Consider the following 13,975-nt stretch of genomic DNA (forward strand, 5'->3'; position numbering starts at 1 on the left):
TGATCTTTTTAATCAGCTAATGGGAGCCCGTTGGTTTACTAAACTGGACCTCCGGGGGGCATACAATCTAGTCCGCATAAGAGACGGGGATGAGTGGAAAACAGCCTTTAATACCCCTCTTCGCCACTTTGAGTACCTGGTAATGCCCGTCGGACTCAGTAACGCACCTGCCGTGTTCCAGCACTTTGTAAATGACATTTTCAGGGACATTTGTGGGGTGTATGTCGTCGTGTATTTAGATGACATTTTGATTTATTCTGCTGACCCTGTGACACATGCTCAGCACGTTCGCTCCGTACTGCAGAGACTGTGAGAACACTCCCTGTTTGCTAAACTGGAGAAATGTGTTTTTTTTTGCGGAGGAGGTACAATTTTTAGGATATGTGGTTTCAAGCACAGGCTTCCGTATGGATCCTGCCAAGATCCAACCTATTAAAACTTGGGTGCAACCCAAGTCGCTAAAAGCGCTGCAGCGATTTTTAGGGTTTGCAAATTATTACCGAAAATTCATCAGGGGTTTCTCCGAAATTGCTAAACCACTCACGGATTTGACCCGAAAAGGGGCAGACGTGACCAATTGGAACCCTGAGGCAATTCAGGCTTTTGCTATGTTAAAAGAGTGCTTTGTAGCCAACCCAGTTTTGGTTCAGCCTGATCTGGACCGCCCGTTTATTGTAGAGGTGGACGCCTCTGAGGTCGGAGTTGGAGCAGTGCTGTCGCAAGGCACTGCATCACTCACTCAGCTTCGCCCATGTGCCTTTTTCTCCCGCAAATTCTCTGCCACTGAGAAGAATTACGATATAGGTAATCGGGAGTTATTGGCGATCAAATGGGCCTTCGAGGAATGGCGCCACTTCCTCGAAGGCGCCAAACATAAGATCACTGTGATTACAGATCACAAGAATCTGACTTACCTGGAGTCAGCTAAAAGATTAAATCCTAGACAAGCGAGGTGGGCCTTGTTCTTCTCTAGGTTTGATTTCTTAATAACCTTTCGTCCTGGTACCAAAAATGTGAGGGCTGATGCTCTCTCTCGAAGTTTCTGCCCCTCACAGGCTGAGGACTCGGAGCCAGTTCCAATACTGGCCAATGGTATTGTTGTGTCGGCTGTGTCTCTGGACCTTCTGGAGGAGATCCATAGGTCCCCAGAACCAGCCCCTGACTCGACGCCCCCCCAGAAATTGTTTGTTCCAGCGCCGTTTCGCCTACAAGTTCTGAAGGAGTCGCACGACTCCGTCCTGGCAGGCCATCCTGGGGTCAATAATACCGCCAGGCTTGTGACTAGGAGTTTTTGGTGGCCAACGGTAGTTAAGGACTGCAAGGATTATGTACTAGCTTGTGAAATCTGTGCTCGCGCCAAGTCCCCTCACAATCGGCCTGCCGGCTGGCTCCAGTCCTTGCCCGCTCCAGAGAGTCCATGGACCCACATCTCCATGGACTTCATTACTGACCTACCACCCTCAGAGGGGAAGACATGTATCTGGGTGGTGGTGGACAGGTTCAGTAAGCAATGTCATTTCGTTCCCCTCTCTGGATTACCTAATTCAGAAACTCTGAGTAAGTTGTTTATTGTTCATGTAATAAGGCTGCATGGCGCTCCAGAGAATATCGTGTCCGACCGAGGTACCCAGTTTGTTTCCAAATTCTGGAGAGCATTCTGCAAACGTATTGGTATTGAATTATCCTTCTCCTCCGCTTACCACCCTGAGACCAATGGTCAAACGGAGCGTACCAACCAGGCTCTAGAGCAATATCTTCGCTGCTATGTCTCGGAACATCAGTCTGATTGGGCGGAACATCTCCCATTAGCTGAGTTCGCTCTAAATAACCAGTACCAGGAATCTATCAAAACCACCCTGTTCTTCTGCAATCATGGTTTGCACCCACGTTTTGGTTCATTTTCGGCCAAGATGTCGGAGCTTCCGGGAGTAGAGAATTCCATACGTCACTTAAGGACAATCTGGTCGGAGGTGAACACAAACTTGAAAGGGTCCCAGGTCAGGCAGGCTTCGGCCGCAAATAAACGGAGGTCCACGGGGCCGCACCTAGGAGTTGGGGACAAAGTTTGGCTGTCTACCAGAAACATTAAGCTTAAGGTGCCATCTGCCAAACTGGGGCCCAGGTTTATTGGTCCCTACGAGATATTAGAAGTAATTAACCCGGTAGCCTTTCGTTTAAGGCTCCCTCAGTCTTTTAAAATTCCTAATGTTTTCCACAAATCCCTTCTCAAGGTGTACCGCTCCCCAATTCATCCCGTCCAGTCCCCTCCTCCTCCAGTTTTGGTCAAGGGTGCCTTGGAGTACGAAGTCCAGGGCATCCTTGATTCCCGTTTAGTGAGAAAGTCTGTGCAATATTTAGTTCATTGGAAAGGCTATGGCCCAGAGGAGAGGTCCTGGGTCCCCGCTAGTGACATTCATGCCAAGGGGTTGATTAGAAGGTTTCACCTCCTTCACCCTGATAAACCGGGTTTTGAGGGTCCGGAGGCCCCTCTTGGAGGGGGGGGTACTGTCACGTTTCCGCCAGACTTAGGGCCTGCTGTTCCGGTCGCGGCCTCTAGGAGGCGCCGGACCGCCACTTTATCGTCAGACTCAGGGACGGCTGTTCCTGCCTCGGCCACTGGACAGGGCCGTGGTTCTGTTACGTCAGGCTCAGAGCCTACTGTCCCGGCTTTAGCCTCTAGGAGGCGCCGGTCTGTCACGTCGCCGTTAAATTCTGGGTCTGCTGCTCCTGTCGCGGTCACTAGGAGGCGCCATGGCTCGCCCGGGAGTTATGGTGCTGACAGAGTAAGCGCACCTGCGCAGGCATCTGGTGGACGCAGGCTCCACCCCTCTGTCAGTCATCAAGAGGTTACTGCATCTCCATCTGGCCTGGTCCTGGGGGCGGTACTGATGACATCATCAGTCCAGGAACCTATGAGGGGTGACCTGATCCCTGAAATACCTTGGGACTGGTCTTGCAAGCCGCCAGATATATTCTTGGTTCCCCTGTGTGTATTACTTTCTGACTGACTGACTTTGGCCTGGACTTCTGACTCTCTCCTTCTGCCTAACGATTCTGTACCTCTGTGACTCTCCTGGTTTATGACTCTCGGCCTGAATCTGACTCTGCTTCTGCCTAACGATTCTGTACCTCTGCGACTCTCCTGGTTTATGACTTTTGGCCTGAATCTGACTCTGCTTCTGCCTAACGATTCTGTACCTCTGCTACTCTCCTGGTTTATGACTCTCGGCCTGAATCTGACTCTCCTTCTGTCTACCGTTTTTGTACCATTGCTGCCCGACTGGTTTAGACTCGCATATCTCCACGTTTGTGTCCTGTATTGGAACACCTTTCTGGCGACCGTCCTGCTCTGGTCATTGCTCCTATTCAGACAGCGCCTCCTGGGCTCTGCTATAAATCCAGATCCCTGTATAGGGGTAAAGGGTATCAGTGTTTCTCGGGGTGTTGCCTGGCTGCAGCCCAGACCCGCAGGCGGACGTCACAATCGCTACTAATTTGGGGTTTGCCGCGGACCCTCTTAACTCTTTGATTAAGTAAAGCGTGGCTGGCGGCAGCGTGGTGTGCACGGCTAGCTGGCAGTACAGACGGGTCTTACATGCTGAATGAGGGGCTGCGGCCACAGCATTGATATTTCCCTTACTGCAGTAGTCTAGTGGCCCGTGCACAACAATCAGCCCGTCCGGCGACTAATTATCCTAGGTGCAGTTCCCTGACTGACCTGAGGGTAAGGGGGCGCTGGAGAGCTGCGAGTTCCAAAGTGGGACTCAGAAAGTGGGATATACATAAATCCCCGCAGTTCTTGGAAGGTTGGTAGCAGTGGTGGGGCATCCAAAATACCCCCCTGCGGTAAATTGTTAGAGCAAGATTAGCTTGCTTTATTTTGTCACGTGGTGCCGGTGGTGGGATAACTAAGATAAGCCCCCACTGTGCCTGTGATAGCTGTGTGTCGGGTCCCTCCGTCCGCTGACAAACCCGTGTCAGTGGTGGGATCGTGACGTTTTGGTGGCACCGGCCGCGCCGTTCGTCACAATTTGGTGGCAACGGCGTGCCTCCTGCTTGCGTTCATCACATATTGGTGGCAGCGGTGGGCTGTTCATCACACTGACACAGTTCTTACCACCTTTTACCCTGCACAACTGCTCTGCTCCAGTATATGGCAGCCTGACACAGTTCTTACCACCTATTACTCTGCACTACAGCTCTGCTCCAGTATATGGCAGCCTGACACAGTTCTTACCACCTATTACTCTGCACTACAGCTCTGCTGCAGTAGATGGCAGCCTGACACTCTCTCCACCTTTTACCCTGCAATACCGCTCTGCTCCAGTAGATGGCAGCCTTACACTCTCACCACCTGTTACCCTGCACTACCGCTCTGCTCCAGTAGATGGCAGCCTTACACTCTCTCCACCTGTTACCCTGCTATACCGCTCTGCTTCAGTAGATGGCAGCATGACACAGTTCTTACCACCTGTTACCCTTCACTACCGCTCTCCTCCAGTAGATGGCAGCCTTACACAGTTCTTACCACGTGTTACCCTGCTATACCGCTCTGTTCCAGTAGATGGCAGCCTGACACAGCTCTTACCACCTATTACCTGCACTACCGCTCTTGCTCCAGTAGATGGCATTAAATACAGGAATATCCCCCACTCATGGGAACCATTTAGTAGCACAACTCAAAACACAATATATCACTAAATTTCCCTTTGTCTAGACAATTAAGGAAGAATTAGGCCTCTTTCACACATCAGGTTTTCAGCTTCAGGCGCGATCTGGCGCTTTTGACTAAAACCGGATCCGTCGAAATGCAATGCCGGATTCGGTTTCCCCCCCATTGACTTGCATTAGAGCCGGATCGAGCCGGATGGCCATGCGTTTCATCCGATTTTCGCCGGATCCGGCAATGTGACGCGATCCGGCGTCTGGAAAAAACGGTGACTGTAACGTTTTTTGTATCCGTCGAAAAAGCGCAATGCGCCGGATCCGGTTTCTTTTGTCTGAGCATGCTCAGTAGCTCTGCCCACAGGACATATATAAAAGCAAGACAATGGGACCCTCAGCCACACCCAACATGCCACCCAAGCCAAGAACCAGGAGAAGGCAGCAGACATCTGCAGCAGCAGCAGCACCATCAGCACCACCACCACCCCAAATGGAGCAGCATGCTGAACAACGGGAGGGGAGTCCAGCAGCAGATGAGAGACGGTAATTATCAAATCCTCCATTCCTCCAAACTAGGACTATGGAATATCAAGATGTTTCTCTTTATTCAACAGCCGCCCAATAGATGCAGCAGCAGCAGCAATGGCAGCAGCAGAAACACCACCCACAGCCATGGAGTCTGGCCATGAGGAAGACAGCACATCATCTTCTGGGAGCCCTCCCTCGCATCGTCAGCGTTTGACGGTAAGTTTTTATTTCCAAAATCCATCATCTCTGTAATATATGTCTATTCATTGCCTTTTATTTCAAAACAGGAATCACAAGATGAAGAGGAGCTCCCAGAAGAAGAAGGAAGGGGTGGACAGACACTTGGAGTGGGCTCACAATTGGTAAGTTTTTTGCATCAAACGCAGAAACACAACATCACACTACACACAACACATAGAAAACAATGTTCTGCAGACCACACACAGCAAACAAATGCCTACATCCAAAGACATAACATTTTTTGTTTTCTTCTCTAGTCTTCCTAATCTGGTGCTCGGCCAAGAGGTCCTCGCAGTGCCTCCCAGGGTCGTCGGCGACAGCAACGCGGCGGTCACCAGCGTGTAAGTATAAATATTTTTGCTTTGTTTTTTTGCACTTTTTATTTCATTTCTTTTGTGGAGGCTAATTATGTTATTTTTGTCTTTTTCTTTAACAGCCTTCACAGCGTGCTCCCGACTCTGACGGTGAGGATGGAGGGATTGATGTGGACCGCCTCATCGATCTCGTCAGAGAAAGGGAGCCGCTCTGGAATATGGCTGACCGCCGCCACGCTGACCTGATCGTTACCCGACGACTCTGGGAGGAAATCTGTTCGCTCCTTGTTGGCCGCTGGGAGGACCTCGAAGCTCGGGACCAGATTAAAGAGCGTAAGTATATACAGTACCGGTTGCTTGATGTAAACCAGTGTTTCCCGAACTCCAGTCCTCGTGGTCCCCACGGATCATGTGTTCAGGATTTCTATTTACTATGGAAATCCTGAAAACATGACCTCTGGGGACCATGAGGACTGGAGTTTGGGAAACACTGATGTTGTATACTAACCACTCCTTTCTCGTTTCAGGGGAGAGAATTGTGAATCGGTGGCGGTCTGTGAGGGATCGTTTCAAGAAGGAGTTCAATAAAGAGATGCGGGCCCCGAGTGGATCTGGAGGACGCAGGAGCAAGTACAAGTACGCACGAGCCCTGTCGTTCCTCCGGGATACAATGGTCACTAGAAGGTAAATATTACACACATGTGAAAAAAAATGTTAGATGTAACTTTTTTTTTTCAGCCAGGGCCATACCATGTCAGTATTTTAATTGTTTTTTTTTCTCTTTATTCCACAGCACGGTGAGCAGCACTCGGGAGCCTGCACGATTGGACCCTTCTGAGGCGATCCCTGAGGAGACCGGCACCGAGGGACACTTCGACCGCCCCGGTACATCTGCACCTTCCCAGCCTTCCCACACATTCGACCCCTCTGTCCCATCCACCAGCACAGGAGCATCGTGGCCGCCTACATTACATGAAGCTGCTGGTGAGGAGATCGCTTTCCCTTTACCCCACCCTTCTGCCCCTGCCACCTCTAGTACACCTGCGGGTACTGGGCGGCAGCGGCAGAGGGGTCAGGAAAAGACTTATGCGCCAGAGTTCTTGCATCTGAATGCATCTTTCCAGAACTGTCTAAAAGTCTTGTCAGAGCAAATCTCCGCAGGCTTTCAGCAGATCAACTCCAGCATTCTGGAGGTGAAGACACTTCTGCAAACCATGCATTCAGAAGCAAGATCTTCGCCAAACCACACCTTTTTCAGGTCTGTTGTGGAGCGCATGGAAACGCTCTCTCCTGCCCAGCAGATGCATGTAATGCATTCATGCCACGCTGCTCTCCAGCAAGTTACCTCCCAACCTCCTCCTCCTCCCACCACAGTAGTTCCTCCACCTGCACCCCCTCCAGCCACTTTCCATCCTCCCCCTCCTATTACATCTACACCCCCTCCAGCTACTTTCCATCCTCCCCCTCCTATTACATCTACACCCCCTCCAGCCACTTTCCATCCTCCCCCTCCTATTACATCTACACCCCCTCCAGCCACTTTCCATCCTCCCCCTCCTATTACATACCAGCAACCTCCCCACTTCCAGCAACCTCCCCAGCACCATCCACCTCCCCAGCACCATCCACCTCCCCAGCACCATCCACCTCCCCAGTACCAGCAACCTCCCCAGTACCAGACATCTCCCCACTTCCAGCAACCTCCCCAGTACCAGACATCTCCCCACTTCCAGCAACCTGCCCCGTACCAGACATCTCCCCACTTCCAGCAACCTGCCCCGTACCAAACTCCTTCCCCATACAACTTGCCATCAACATCATCTGCTCCTACAGTCCCTGCCCAACCCTCCACTCCACCACCCACCACCTCTTCTGCTTCCCACATGTCCACCCATTCTGTAGTTTTTTCCACACCTTCACCTCTAACTGTTCCTTCCCCACCACGATCCCAGTCCTCTCTCCACACTCCCAGTGTCGAAGTGTCCCGCAGCCCCTACAGCAGTATTTCCACCACACACTACACAGAATTATAATGTGTGTATTTAAATAAAAATGACCAGTTTTATGGTTTCAAAGCTTTATTAAACAAGTTTATTAAAATTTTAAAAAAGTTTACTAAAAAAAACATTTTTCAATAAAAGTTAAATTATTTTACACTGGTTGTCTGTCATTTCTTTCTGCGGCGAAAAAGGTTAAATACAGGGTATTTAAAAGGTGAAATGGTATTCAAAACTAGGTATATAACTGTGGGTAAATTTTAGCTTTTTGCCACAGTTGTGTTCCTGGTTGTGTTTGAAGCAAAGTATTTCACCTAAAAAGTTGTGTTTATTGTTGGTGATTTCCTAACAATGTACACAACTTTTGTTAAAAGGTGAAATACTTTGCATAAAACACAACCAGGTACACACCTGTGGCCTAAAGCTAAAAATAGAGACCATGACAAGATAGCCAACTTTGGTTGGCAAAGGTATATACTGTTGGTACAGAAGGTAAACAAGTTTGGTTAGGGCACAAATCTTTCACACTCTGTCATCCTGCCAGTGTACTCTGCCTTGAGGTGACATAAAGTATAGTGCAAAATTGTCCCTCATTACTGAAACCGTCACAGAACTTCTAGTGGTAATGTCATGGTAATCTTGCAAGGTGGTTTCTTCAGAGGTGTCCTCAATGGAAATGGGTTCCTTGCATATAGCAAAATTGTGGAGTACCACGCACGCTTTGATCACCTCGTCCACAGTTTCTGTCTTGAGGTTGATCGCAGTCAATAGGACCCGCCATTTGGCTGTCAGAATACCAAAGGTACATTCAACCATTCTTCTTGCTCTTGTGAGGCGGTAATTAAAAATGCGTTTTGGTCTTGTCAATCCTCTGCTACCGTACGGTTTCAAAAGGTGTTCTGACAGCTGGAAGGCTTCATCCCCTACACAGACAAATGGCATAGGTGGACCAGATGTTTGCGGCAGCGGTCTAGGTGGTGGGAACTGGAAGGTGTTTCCATACAGTTTACGCCCCATGGCAGACAGTTTGAAAACTTGAGAGTCATTGGAGCGGCCATAGGCCCCAATATCAACCGCAATAAATTTGTATTCCGCGTCAGCGATGGCCATGAGGACAATTGAAAAATATTTCTTGTAATTGAAATATTCCGATCCCGATCCAGCTGGCTTTACAATGCGGATATGTTTCCCGTCCACAGCGCCCAAGCAGTTTGGAAACTGACATATCTGTTGAAACTTGTCAGCAATTTCAATCCACCTCTCTGTTGTGGGCTCTGGTAAAAACTCTTCAGCTAAGGAGTCCCACAGTGCACGGCATGTGTACTTCACAATTCCAGATATGGTGGAAATCCCGAGTCTGTACTGGAAATGCAGTGACGAAAGGGATTCTCCAGTTGCAAGAAATCTGTGGGGAATTAAAAAACAATAAATTAGTTTTAAATCACAGCATTACATACCAAAACTGACCTAACACTTGGAGATACAAACCACCACCAACAAGATTGCAGTGAAAGTGTGCTCTGATGCGAGCATATCCAATAAATGTGGCTTACCTTAAAATCACCATCAGATGCTCTGCGGGTGAAACAGAGAAGCGGCAATAGGTGTCCGCTTTTCTTATGAGGTGTGCAATGCGCTCCACCAAGTAATCAAAATTCTCCATTTTCATCCTAACATATCCAAAAAATTTATCCGGGTTTCGTCGAAGGTCCATGCATAGTGTAGAATAGACCCCACGCGTCATTCTCTTGGCTGTGATGGGGTGGATCCACAAACGTCGTCTACGATGCCTGATGCGCTGCTGTCTCGCTCTCTCCTTCTCCAGAACAATCACCCTCAAACGATTCGCCTCCGCTATAAAATCCGCCAAATTCTTCAAAATATTTCCAATGACAACATCCATCTTCGCCAGTAACTTGCTCTTCTCTCCAACCTGCACTTTCTCCTCTACAACCTGTCAAAGAAGGGCTGTAGGAACATGCTATATATAGTTTTCCAGTAGCCAATCCCGTTCGGAAGGCCACAAGGGTCAATTTTAAAAACCGGATCCGGCGTAATCCGTCAAAAAACGGATAGAAAAACGGATGAACCGGATGAGACGGATCCGGTTTTGTCTGTCAAGAAAAAGACGGATCCGGCAGAAAACCGTATCCGTCACATCCGGTTTTACTAAACATTTACCGGATCCGGCGTTCCGGCACGACGCCGGATCGCGCCTGACGCCAAAAACCTGAAGTGTGAAAGTAGCCTTAGGCCTCTTTCACACATCAGTTTTTTGCCTTCAGGCGCGATCCGGCTTTTTTTTGTAAAACCGGATCCGGCAAAATGCAATGCCGGATCCAGTTTTTCCCCATTGACTTGCATTAGCGCCGGATCGTGCCGGATGGCATTGCGTTTCATCCGTTTTTTGCCGGATCCGGCAACTTGTCTCATTCCGGCGTCTGGAAAAAACGGCTACTGTAACGTTTTTTGTCTCCGGCGAAAAAGCCGGAAGCGCCGGATCCGGCGCTTCCAGCTTTTTGCTACAATGAAAGTCTATGGGCGCCGGAATGCGCCGGATCCAGAAAAAGACGGATCCAGCCACCGGATCCGTTTTTTTTAAGTCTGCGCATGCTCAGATCCAATTGGCCAGCCCCCAGGAACAGATATAACCTGCTAGACGGATCCAGCAAAAAAACGGATCCGTTTCTACAGTTCTCCAAAATTTATGCCGGATCCGTTTTTTCTAAAAATAGCCGGATCCTGCCTGACGGCAAAAAACTGATGTGTGAAAGTAGCCTTAGGGATCCAAAGAGTTTTAGCAAAACATAATAAATTTTATTACACAATAATTAAAAACAGAGCATCATTACTAATGCAGGCAGTGACAGGCATAAGTAACACAAAATTGCACCTAAATAAATCAATGCATACATTCAATAGTGAAAATTTTTTTTCACAAAGTGCATAGTAATGTATCTCACCCGGGTGAGATACATTACTATGCACTTTGTCAAAAAAAAATTTCACTATTGAATGTATGCATTGATTTATTTAGGTGCAATTTTGTGTTACTTATGCCTGTCACTGCCTGCATTAGTAATAATGCTCCAGTAGATGGCAGCCTGACACTCTCACCACCTGTTACCCTGCAATACCGCTCTGCTCCAGTAGATGACAGCCTGACACAGCTCTTACCACCTATTACTCTGCACTAACGCTCTCCTCCAGTAGATGGCATCCTGACACTCTCACCACCTGTTAACCTGCAATACCGCTCTGCTCCAGTAGATGGCAGCTTTACACTCTCACCACCTGTTACCCTGCACTACTGCTCTGCTCCAGTAGATGGCAGCCTGACACTCTCACCACCTGTTACCCTGCACTACCGCTCTGTTCCAGTAGATGGTAGCCTGACACAGTTCTTACCACCTATTACTCTGCACTACCACTCTGCTCCAGTAGTTGGCAGCCTGACACTCTCTCCACCTGTTACCCTGCACTACCGCTCTGATCCAGTAGATGGCAGCCTGACACTCTCTCCACCTGTTATCCTGCTATACCGCACAGCTCCAGTAGATGGCAGCTTTACACTCTCACCACCTGTTGCCATGCACTACCGCTCTGCTCCAGTAGATGGCAGCCTGACACAGTTCTTACCACCTGTTACCCTGCAATACCGCTTTTCTCCAGTAGATGGCAGCCTGACACAGTTCTTACCACCTATTACCCTGCACTACCGCTCTGCTCAAGTAGATGGCAGCCTGACACTCTCTCCACCTGTTACCCTGCAATACCGCTCTGCTCCAGTAGATGGCAGCCTGACACAGTTCTTACCACCTGTTACCCTGCAATACCGCTCTTCTCCAGTAGATGGCAGCCTGACACAGTTCTTACCACCTATTACCCTGCACTACCGCTCTGCTCAAGTAGATGGCAGCCTGACACTCTCACCACCTGTTACCCTGCAATACCACTCTGCTCCAGTAGATGGCAGCCTGACACTCTCACCACCTGTTACCCTGCAATTCCGCACTGCTCCAGTAGATGGCAGCCTGACAGTTCTTACCACCTGTTACCCTGCACTTCCGCTCTGCTCCAGTAGATGGAAGCCTGACACTCTCACCACCTGTTACCCTGCAATACCGCACTGCTCCAGTAGATGGCAGCCTGACACTCTCACCACCTGTTACCCTGCAATACCGCACTGCTCCAGTAGATGGCAGCCTGACACTCTCACCACCTGTTACCCTGCAATACCGCACTGCTCCAGTAGATGGCAGACTGACACAGTTCTTACCACCTGTTATCCTGCTATACCCCTCTGCTCCAGTAGATGGCAGCCTGACACAGGTCTCACCACCTGTTATCCTGCTATACCGCTGTGCTCCAGTAGATGGCAGCCTGACACTCTCACCACCTGTTATCCTGCTATACCCCTCTGCTCCAGTAGATGGCAGCCTGACACAGGTCTCACCACCTGTTATCCTGCTATACCGCTGTGCTCCAGTAGATGGCAGCCTGACACAGTTCTTACCACCTGTTACCCTGCACTACCGCTCTCCTCCAGTAGATGGCAGCCTGACACTCTCTCCACCTGTTACCCTGCACTACCGCTCTGCTCCAGTAGATGGCAGCCTGACACTCTCACCACCTGTTACCCTGCACTACCGCTCTCCTCCAGTAGATGGCAGCCTGACACTCTCTCCACCTGTTACCCTGCACTACCGCTCTGCTCCAGTAGATGGCAGCCTGACACTCTCACCACCTGTTACCCTGCACTACCGCTCTGCTCCAGTAGACGGCAACATTACTCCCTCACCAGCCTGTTGCACTTTCCTGCTCCAAACTCCGCCCACTAGAGTTCCAATCCTCCCGTTGCCAGGGTGACTGGGTCCGCTGAAAACCTCAGCGCTGTCTCTTAAGCCCCGCCTACCTGTCGTTGATTGGTGTTGGTGCTTGATGAGTGTGGAGTCGATTGGTGGAGGCATAAGAATGACGTAATCGCACAGTTTTCGCCCCGCCCCTCTCCGTGTTGTACGGACACATGTAGAGCGGAGCCTGAGTCACCGGAGAGAGCGGGAGCTGAGGTGCGCTATATACGGGGGGGTACAGTCCGTGTGTGCTGTATACGGGGGGGTACAGTCCGTGTGTGCTATATACGGGGGGGTACAGTCCGTGTGTGCTATATACGGGGGGTACAGTCCGTGTGTGCTATATACGGGGGGGTACAGTCCGTGTGTGCTGTATACGGGGGGGGTACAGTCCGTGTGTGCTATATACGGGGGGGTACAGTCCGTGTGTGCTATATACGGGGGGGGTACAGTCCGTGTGTGCTATATACGGGGGGGTACAGTCCGTGTGTGCTATATACGGGGGGGTACAGTCCGTGTGTGCTATATACGGGGGGGTACAGTCCGTGTGTGCTATATACGGGGGGGGTACAGTCCGTGTGTGCTGTATACGGGGGGGGTACAGTCCGTGTGTGCTGTATACGGGGGGGTACAGTCCGTGTGTGCTATATACGGGGGGGTACAGTCCGTGTGTGCTATATACGGGGGGGTACAGTCCGTGTGTGCTATATACGGGGGGGTACAGTCCGTGTGTGCTATATACGGGGGGGGTACAGTCCGTGTGTGCTATATACGGGGGGGGTACAGTCCGTGTGTGCTGTATACGGGGGGGGGGGTACAGTCCGTGTGTGCTGTATACGGGGGGGGGGTACAGTCCGTGTGTGCTGTATACGGGGGGGGGTACAGTCCGTGTGTGCTGTATACGGGGGGGGGTACAGTCCGTGTGTGCTGTATACGGGGGGGTACAGTCCGTGTGTGCTGTATACGGGGGGGTACAGTCCGTGTGTGCTGTATACGGGGGGGTACAGTCCGTGTGTGCTGTATACGGGGGGTACAGTCCGTGTGTGCTATATACGGGGGGGGGGGTACAGTCCGTGTGTGCTGTATACGGGGGGTACAGTCCGTGTGTGCTATATACGTGGGGGGTACAGTCCGTGTGTGCTATATACGGGGGGGGTACAGTCCGTGTGTGCTGTATACGGGGGGGTACAGTCCGTGTGTGCTGTATACGGGGGGTACAGTCCGTGTGTGCTATATACGGGGGGGGGTACAGTCCGTGTGTGCTGTATACGGGGGGGTACAGTCCGTGTGTGCTGTATACGGGGGGGTACAGTCCGTGTGTGCTATATACGGGGGGGGGGGTACAGTCCGTGTGTGCTGTATACGGGGGGGGTACAGT

General features: G+C 50.5%; 1 protein-coding gene across 4 annotated transcripts in view; it reads left to right on the forward strand.

Annotated features, from left to right (window-relative positions):
- Positions 1 to 13,975, forward strand: part of RHPN1 (rhophilin Rho GTPase binding protein 1) — a 118,896-nt gene that overhangs the window by 62,567 nt on the left and 42,354 nt on the right. For 2 of the 4 annotated variants that reach the window (XM_073577355.1, XM_073577358.1), the window contains exon 1: positions 12,717 to 12,813. The exons of 1 other annotated variant lie outside the window; for it this stretch is intronic. The gene's annotated coding sequence lies outside the window, so the exon portion shown is untranslated. Of the gene's footprint in view, positions 1 to 12,716; positions 12,814 to 13,975 lie in introns of those variants that run through there. One more of the 4 variants, XM_073577359.1, reaches the window with a different exon arrangement.

This window comes from Dendrobates tinctorius, unplaced genomic scaffold (assembly GCF_039654945.1).
Source record: "Dendrobates tinctorius isolate UK_male_01 unplaced genomic scaffold, ASM3965494v1 ptg000055l, whole genome shotgun sequence".
Taxonomy (NCBI): domain Eukaryota; kingdom Metazoa; phylum Chordata; class Amphibia; order Anura; family Dendrobatidae; genus Dendrobates; species Dendrobates tinctorius.